This window comes from Silurus meridionalis, chromosome 21 (genome assembly GCF_014805685.1).
Source record: "Silurus meridionalis isolate SWU-2019-XX chromosome 21, ASM1480568v1, whole genome shotgun sequence".
Classification (NCBI taxonomy): domain Eukaryota; kingdom Metazoa; phylum Chordata; class Actinopteri; order Siluriformes; family Siluridae; genus Silurus; species Silurus meridionalis.
The window spans coordinates 2335575-2344588 of NC_060904.1; the positions used below are offsets into that span (position 1 = coordinate 2335575).

General features: G+C 39.5%; 1 long non-coding RNA gene across 2 annotated transcripts in view; it reads right to left on the reverse strand.

Annotated features, from left to right (window-relative positions):
* Positions 1 to 5786: 5786 nt before the first annotated feature.
* The window catches only part of LOC124403684, a 24038-nt gene continuing 20810 nt past the window's right edge, over positions 5787 to 9014 (reverse strand). The window contains exons 2-3 of one of the 2 annotated variants that reach the window (XR_006928925.1): positions 6382 to 6400; positions 6011 to 6150 (exon numbers count right to left, since the gene is read on the reverse strand). This is a non-coding gene — a long non-coding RNA (uncharacterized LOC124403684). Of the gene's footprint in view, positions 6401 to 9014 lie in introns of both variants that reach the window. The other variant, XR_006928926.1, reaches the window with a different exon arrangement.

Below are 9014 nucleotides of genomic sequence, written 5' to 3' on the forward strand. Positions count from 1 at the left end.
ATTTCCACTCCCTGCCTCATGCTCCCTCTGTAGGAAACACTGGTACGGATCAAATGGTCTTGATTAGGTGCTGATTTGTACCAGTTTCCATTAATGACCTCTGGTAGAGGTGTAGGCTAAGAGTCAGGGCTAATAAGTCTGAAAATGATCAAGCGGATCCATAAGTGAATTGTGAAAAGTGTAACGAGTCGCCGAACTCATCAACCCTGAGCTTCTGTGCATGAGAACAGCTGTGCAGAGGCACGCCCTGAAAATGGTGCAATAAAATCCGGACACTGGGGCTTGTTCTCTGGATGATTGCAAGTAGAAGGATTTAATGCGAAAAATTCGATCGAATCCTGTGAGGTGTGAGGTTCAGAAACATTTTTGGATCAAGACTGAGAAACATCATATGAGAGAAAATTGGAATACTGAAAAACATTAACTCCAAGCGGTTCAAATGAAGCATCCATGTTTTAATGAAATGAGCAGACAGGACATGATCATGACATCCTAATGACGTGGAAATTCCCTTTGCGCAGCATTTGCACTATCACCATTCTTATGAAAGGCTTTTACAGCGAACTCCACTGCTCCGTTATAACTAATAGCAAGTATTTAAAAACAAGTTCGCACTGGTTGCAAACGATCTCCGACACCTCGGGGGCAAAAACTCCTCGCGCTAAAACGTCCCGTTTCCCTGCGCCACCTTGTATATGAATCTTTTTATGCATTTGGTAGCATAAGATTTTGCCTTCACAAGAACTAGGAGACCCAAAGCTGATGATATCCTGTGCACAAAGCCATGAAGATCCATGAAGATCTGCTTTACATAGGTAGAATGCTACAGATCTTCAAAACCTATTGAACGCCTTTGAGATGCATTTTTCATGCTGACTGCACCCCAGACCTACTTACCTCACCTTCATCAGTACCTGATCTTATTATCACTCTTATGGCTTAATGAATCTTCCACCAATCTCCACAAAATCTAGTTGTACACCCTCCCAGAAGAGTGGAGCTTTTTATAAGAGACTAAATGTGGGAGTGGGGTGTTAAAAAAACAGTGCAGATACCAGTCTTATGGTCAAGCTTTTGTCTATATAGTGTAATAACATCCCTCTAAATATTCTTCAGATGAATAAATCGTGGTAATGAGGACATGAGGATTCTGAGGACAAAAGTGGAGGATTTTCCCTAAAAATGTTTGCAGAAACCATCAAACGGCTTTGTTCAGGCACTGATTTTGCTCGCTCTTCATCGCTGACCTCTAGCAGTAGCTGGTGCACCTCGTGAGGACGCGCCGCTCCATGCGCCGAGCCGAACGACTCATTAGGCACAGATTGATAACGGGCCGAAAGCCTGTGAGGACGTACCGCCATTAATATTTCAATTTAATTACTCTGCAGACGCTGCGTGCATGTTGATTCTGCGCTCCTAATTGGCGCGATACGTGGTGATATATGGACTATTATAATGAGCATGATTTCATAGGATTTTTTTTTCACGCACGCCCGCCTTCACGTTCGGGTAAATTTACAGATTTGAATCGGTTTCCAGGAATCAGCGTGTGCGCTACGCGTCGAGGCAGAGTCCAAGTAAGTGCCAACGTGTGAAAGATCCCAGGTGTTCATGTGATGACGGCGTGGGCGTGGAGAGAAACGACGAGGATGTGGACGAGAGGAAGGCAATGGAGCTGCTGCAGGGTCGAAGACTGAATCATCCTGTGTGTGCCTTTTTCTGCTCCTCTCACCTCTGCTGACTAGAATATTAGTCACACACTTACACACTCACACACACACAAGTAGCAGCTTATTTGAACCTGGGATATACCTGAGGTATTGGGCATCTTTTTGTGCCAATTTGTGTGTGTGTGTGTGTGTGTGTGTGTGTGTGTGTGTGTGTGTGTGTGTGTGTGTGTGTGTGAGTGTGTATTTGTGCACTTTATTGTATTGTATTGTATATCTTTCTGTTCAGACGTGGGTATTGGTTTGTGTGTGCATCCTTATGTGCAGCCATGTGTGTATTTCTGTATGTGTATGTGTGTGTGTGTGTGTGTGTGTGTGTATTGCTTTATGTGTGTGTTCACATGTGTGCATCCTTTTCCTCAGGCCCTGTGCTCATTCAGGGGGAGGAGCTTGCTGTCACATGCTGACCTGTGATTGGTGGATTTCTGGATTTTGCCTCCAGGCTGCTCGATGTGAACAGAGGAAAAGAGAAAAGAGGCTCAGACAGGCTTTGGATGATTGACAGGGTTTAAGAAACACACTTTGGTGTAAAGGCATGCAGGAAACACAGGCATGAGACACAAGCTTTCTCATATCTCTCTCTATCTCTCACTATCTCTCTATCTTACTCTCTCTTTATAAATTCTATAATATATATATATTGGGTATAGGTTAGGGTTCAGGGCCGAGTGGGAGTTTGCAAACATTTGCCCCTTGTGAACTAAGTATGTTGTGATGTTTTAGGGTGAGATATTTGTGTACTGTTTACTGTATATAAGAATTTCTATACTGATAAATTGATGGGGTGTTTTATGATTTGAAACAGGGACCCCAGCAGACTGTTTCTGCTTGAACACATACTGAGTCAATATATCATAACCCACACAAAGTGACAGGGGACATGCCGTGTGTATGTGTGTGTGTGTGTGTGTGTGTGTGTGTGTATACATTTAGTTTTTTGTATGTCACTACCTGTTCAACATTATATGGACAAAAGTTTTTGGACACCTGACCCAAAAATTGGTATGCGCTTTATTTCGAACATCCCATTCCACATTTAGTTCCCATGTGCTGTTATAAGGAGGTCCACTCTTTCAGGGAAGATGTTCCACTAGATTTTGTGGAGATTTGTGAAGATTCATTCATCCATAAGGGTGTTAGTAAAGTCAGGTACTCATGTAGGTGAGGTGAGGAGTCTTTTGGTGCAGTCAGCATTCACATTTATCCCAAAGGTGTTTAGTAGGTATGGAGCTCTACAGCAGGAGATCTTCCACTCCAACCTATGAAAAGCAGATCTTAATGGAGCTGGCTTTGTGCAAAGGCGCATCATCATGCTCGGAAAAGGTTTGGGTCTCCTAGTTGAAGTGAAGGGAAAGTTTCATGCTACAAATACATCCTGTACAATTGTGTGCTAAAAGTTTACCACATATGGCTGGAAAAATCAGGTGTCCCCATGCTTTTGTCCATATTTTGTATTTCGAGAAGGAAAATCTTGCGTTGATGATGTTGAGAACGAGAGAAGGAGCATGAGTCCTGCTGTGTTGCGTAACATCTCCCTGAGGAACTCTAACCGCACCATCGTTTGTACTTCCCCCTTTTTCTAAATTGAGCTCAGGCTAAATCTCACACCACGCAGTGTGTGTGTGTGTTTGACAGTAGTGTGTTTTAATGGCTAGGCTGAATGACGGCTATTTAATGTGCTACACGGAGCTAGCTGTAGCCTGTAGGCACAAGCCGGAATGAGATTAAATGCTGACGGTGTGCCGACTACACCGTTCCCCCAGCGCCCAAAAACTTGGAACGCTTTTGCTCCGGGGACTTCATTTGCAGTGAGAATGTAATTTGCTTAGGCTGAAAAATACGCAGAGAGCCAGGCGTCATTTTATTGCTTCTGCGTTCTCGTTTCTCTGATACTGAGAGCCTCTCAGAAACAAAAGTCTCGTGAAGATGCTGGAGATCAATAACAGGTTTGAAGTCATTACTGCAAAAGTGGTGCGTTCGCTTTTTTTTCCTCATTCGTATCTTCATGCATAACACAGAACAATCATTTCTAGATTCAACATTTCTGGATTATAGTCTCATCAATGACACTTTGTTGGTTAGTTTTACATTAAGATATTTAATAACGTTATCACTACCAGACCAATGGAAATAATACCAGATGATATACAGTGTCTTGCAATACTGTTCACCTGCCCTAAAGTCATCAGATTCGCCTGGGATACAAATCACACACAACTTTTCAAATAAATGAAACCTTCTCAAATATACCTGCAATATTAACCTTAGGTTTTTGTCAGTTCTTACTAACATTGTCATGTTCAAACAGTGCCACAGATTCTTCGTAAGATTTAACAGAAACTTATATTGCAAAAGCAAGCTAGCCAGGTTCAACAGCAAACTGGCTAATTCTAGCAAACACTAGGACATTTATGCATTTGTTAATAAGCTAGCAATTATTAGCTTAGCTATTCTAAGGTGTATAATAGGAGACAAGTTCACACTAGCAAACGTACAGCCATCAGGCAAACTAGTAAAAACATTGTGTACAACAGTAGCCAGATTTGCTAGCTCACAGCGGGTTCCATTTTGTACACCGGTAGTATGCTAGGCTATTATATTGCGTAAACCAGCTAGCAAATCCAGTTAGCATGTTTAGTTGGACATTTGAAGACATTTAATCATTTGTAGATAAGACAGTAAACAAGCTAACATTATGCTAGTCACGAGTTAACAATTTAGCAAGCTAATGAACAATACGTTAATTATAGTGATTATAGCTTGAAAAAATAGTACTAGCTGAATTTTTTCTTCCGGCAAATATCTTAAAAACTATTTCAACACCTACATATATTGATAGATTCACAAAATGACACAATACATACAACATACAATACTAGTATATATACTATACACTACACACCGCTTTACTGTATATAATTCTAGATTATATATTATGTGCTACACAATATAAAATAATCCACTATATTATACTATATACTACACACAAATTTGTGTATAATTCTAGACTATATATTATGTGCTTCACTGTGTAAAACACGGCATTATACTGTACCATATACTACACACCACATAGTCAATAAAATGTAGTCTAGAAGTAAATATATGTGGTGTGTAGTATATGGTACAGTATAGTAAACTATTTTATATAGTTTAATACATAGTATAGAATTGTATATAATGTAGTATGCATCTATGTATATATCCAATACATCATTGAGATCACACTATCAATGACTATCAAGACCCTCCATCCATAAACAGCGTCCCGATTGTGTGTGTGGTGACAATAAGGACGTTATTTATCCAGATCTAGCAGATTTTTACAGTTTGCTCAGCTCATGATGTAGGCGCTATTCAATAATTATCGGTGGTTTTAAATGCATTTCCTCGATGGATATGATTAGCCTCTGGTCACTGATGGCAAATGAATAAAAAAATAACAATCCACTCTTTTAGTTAATAAATGCAGGGTCGTCCATTTGAAAGGAGTCTATCTGCGTCTTATTCTCCAGGGTCTAATTTAATCACTCAATTGCTTTGCCCTTTGTTTCTGATGTTTGTTCTATTTCGTCTGTCTGCACTGCATTTCCAATGCAAATGTGGTATTAAACTAGTTCAATTGCCAAAAAAAAAAGAAGATCCTAATACATCATAATCTGCTTTTCTAGGACCGGATCAGGTTTTTACAGACAAATCAGAACAAATCAGAGGGACGACGCAAAGGTCAGAAAGTGAGAGCTTTGTACGTATTAATCTTCTGGTCGATGTCCTGCTGCTGGAGGACGTGTAATGGGTCTGAGTGTGGATGTTTTTACACACACAGAGAGAAGGAAGAGTGGGGAGAGGATTAATCCTGAGAGTGAGCAGAATGAATATTAAAATACATTCAGGCTGCGAACATCCTGATCCCTCGTTACTGTTTCACTCCAGCTGGGAGTCCTTAGCTGGGAAAGTGACCAGAAAGGGGTACAGCGTGAAGCTGAAATCAAATCAAAATAACGGACACGAGGCTTAAATCGTCTGGGAGTTTGTGTGTGTGTGTGTGTGTGTGTGTGTGTGTGTGAAACCTGCGTGATGAGAAGATCATGGTGTGATAATATCGATGGTGTTATACTGTAGAGAGATTGTGTGAGAGGGTGGTGTGGAGGGCAGAGCCGGTGTGAGTCGTTGTATCACAGGTGTGTGTGTGTGTGTGTGTGTGTGTGTGTGTGTGTGTGTGTGCGAAAGAGAGAAGTAAGGAAAGCTGATGTGTGCAGGAGCACAGTCTGGATCGACAGGGTGACTTTTCGTTGCTGCCTGTCGGAGCTGGACCTCAGCAGGCTGTCAATCCCAACACCAACCCGAGAAAATGGAATACATTTCATCCCTGGCCTCCTGCAGGTCACCACTGACAGCCCTGGTCTTCAATTACTAAGGATCACTGCTTTCACCAACACACACACACACACACACACACACACACACACACACACACACAAAATAACTCTGTCTTACAGTACAGTATAAGGGGACAATATATAGATATGCAGATAAAGAAAATCAAATATATTCTAACACGATATACTTCACTACAATATATACAATATTGTTCTAGACTGTACCACACACTACATACCACATTCAATACTGAAATACTGTATATCTTACTTACACGATACACATGCTGCATTCTAGGGGGGGTAGAGTGTGTTTGTATATTGTCAAACTCAACAAAATGTTTTTTATACATTCTATATGATTTCATTATTCATTAAAGCATTTTTCCATCCACCATCACCCTACTGAACTCCACACACCACTAGGACACTGATGGCTCACTGCTGCATTACTGATTCTACTGTTCGTAATCATTATGCAGTTCTGTTTAATTCTATCCATTCTATGTCATTTCAGAATAATTATTTCTGGATATAATAGTGTATTTATTGTATATCTTAGATTTTTGTATAAAAATCTAAGATAGATATACACTGTACATACCTTTGTGTGTGTATATATATATATATATATATATATATATATATATATATATATATATATATATATATATATACATGTTTATTTATATTTATATATTTATATGTATTTATATGTATTCTATCTATCTATCTATCTATCTATCTATCTATCTATCTATCTATCTATCTATCTATCTATCTATCTATCTATCTATTTACATAAGGAAAATGTAATGTAATTTACATAATGCAGAATCGGTGGAAGCTTCATCTCATCGATGCATAGAAAAAAAAGTGTGACCGAAACAAGTGCAGGAAATTGGCACCTTATAAGTTGTAGTCCAGTCTTCTAACACATACTGTAAGTCCAGTCTTCTAACACGCTACAATCCGTCACGCTCCCTGAGATCTCAAAACTCGGGACTTCTAGTAGTTCCTAGAATAGCAAAGTCCACTAAAGGTGGTAGAACATTCTCACATTTATCTCATAAACTTTGGAATAGTCTTCCTGACAGTGTTCGGGGCTCAGACACACTCTCCCAGTTTCAGTGCAGATTAAAAACGTATCTCTTTAGCAAAGCCTACACATAACACATCTCATAACCTTGTGCTCCAGAACATCTGATCACATGCACATTATCAACTTGTGCTGTTAATATCATCAACAGCAGCTACGCTAATTCCTCTCCACTGCTTCTCTTTCTCTCCCAATCCCGAGGCATTATGAAGATTGTGGACCTATAAAGAAGTAGATGCTGAATTTGCAAACATCCCGAACCATCTAGAGATGTACCAGCACCGATTGGATCCCACTACATGTAGAGTTTGGACACTGGACCTCCTGGAGAAGCTGGTGTTGGATTTATGATGATCACAAATGTTGAGCTGTTTTATGAGTTGCTCAGTAGCTCCTAGTTTTATTACCACAAATGACTGTAAAAGACTGCAGAAAGAACATAACTCATAATCTTACATTCCAGTGCTCATGTTAGTTCTCACTCTCCAGTGTTCTGTGTTGTTTAAAGACTATAATCACACTCTTGATGTCACCCAAATAAGGATGGGTTCATCTTTTGAGTCAGGTTCCTCTCAAGGTTTCTTCCTCATAACATCTAAGGGAGTTTTTCCTTGCCACAGTCGCCACGGCTGCTCATCAGGATAAATACACATCATTCACCTTAACTGTTAAAATTCTGTAAAGCTGCTTTGAGACAATGTCTGTTGTAAAAAACACAATAAAAATAAACTTGACTTGACAGCACTACACTATACTGCACCATATTCTACATACTGTAGTTCACTTAATACAACACCACACTATATAAAACTTATACTATAAACTATGTACATTATTTCACTATACCATACCATATACTACACACTACACTATACTGTATATATAATACTACATTATATACTATGTACAACACTACATCAAATACTGAGCTACACTGTACTGTGTTTGTGACCAGAAATCCTCTCTATATATGGTACATTAAACAGTATATACAGTACATTCTATATTATATCCTTTATATATTTGATATATTCTATTCTTGACGCTTTCGAAGTCTTGAAGCACATGCACATAATCAGTTCTCAGTCGATATCAAACATCAGTTTATAAACAATAGAATGACATTTCTCTCAATCTGAACCCCATCAGGTCAGTTAAAGATCGCACTAACAATACCCTCTATCCATAAACAGCGTCTCGATTGTGTTTGGTGAAAATCATGACGTTATTTACTACTTTATGCAGATCCTGTAAGCAGCGTGTTGCAACGGCGCTCCCCGAAGAATAGACACGCGGCTAAACAATAGAATAGATTTAGCATAAGTCAATATGGTGGCAGATTGAGCAGCTGGAGCTTCGCTTCCTGACTCGGGTCAGCAACCGATTTAGATGTGTTGGCCTTTATTATTTTTAGCGATTTACTCATTGCTTTTCTTTAGAAAAAAAGGGGGGGGGAAAGGAAACAGCTTGCTGTTTCATCATTCTGAGTAATGACTGTCAGTTTTTTTCTTTTCGAACATGGCGATGGTACGAGGGAAGAGGAACGAGTTGTCTGGTATTGCAATGGAAGCAAGTGTCTCATTTTCGCTGCTGATATTGTGTAATATCCCCGGAGCTTGAATATCCTATTTTGGGAGTTTTTTCCAGGCTAAATGAGTTACCCTGTGTCCCAAAAGACATGCCTGTTGGTACTCGTTATCATCAGTCCGGTTCATCATGGTGGTGTTTTGTAAATGTTTGCTAATATACGCACCCCTATATACACCCCTATACACACTCATATGACATCATCAGTTTCAAAAACTTTTA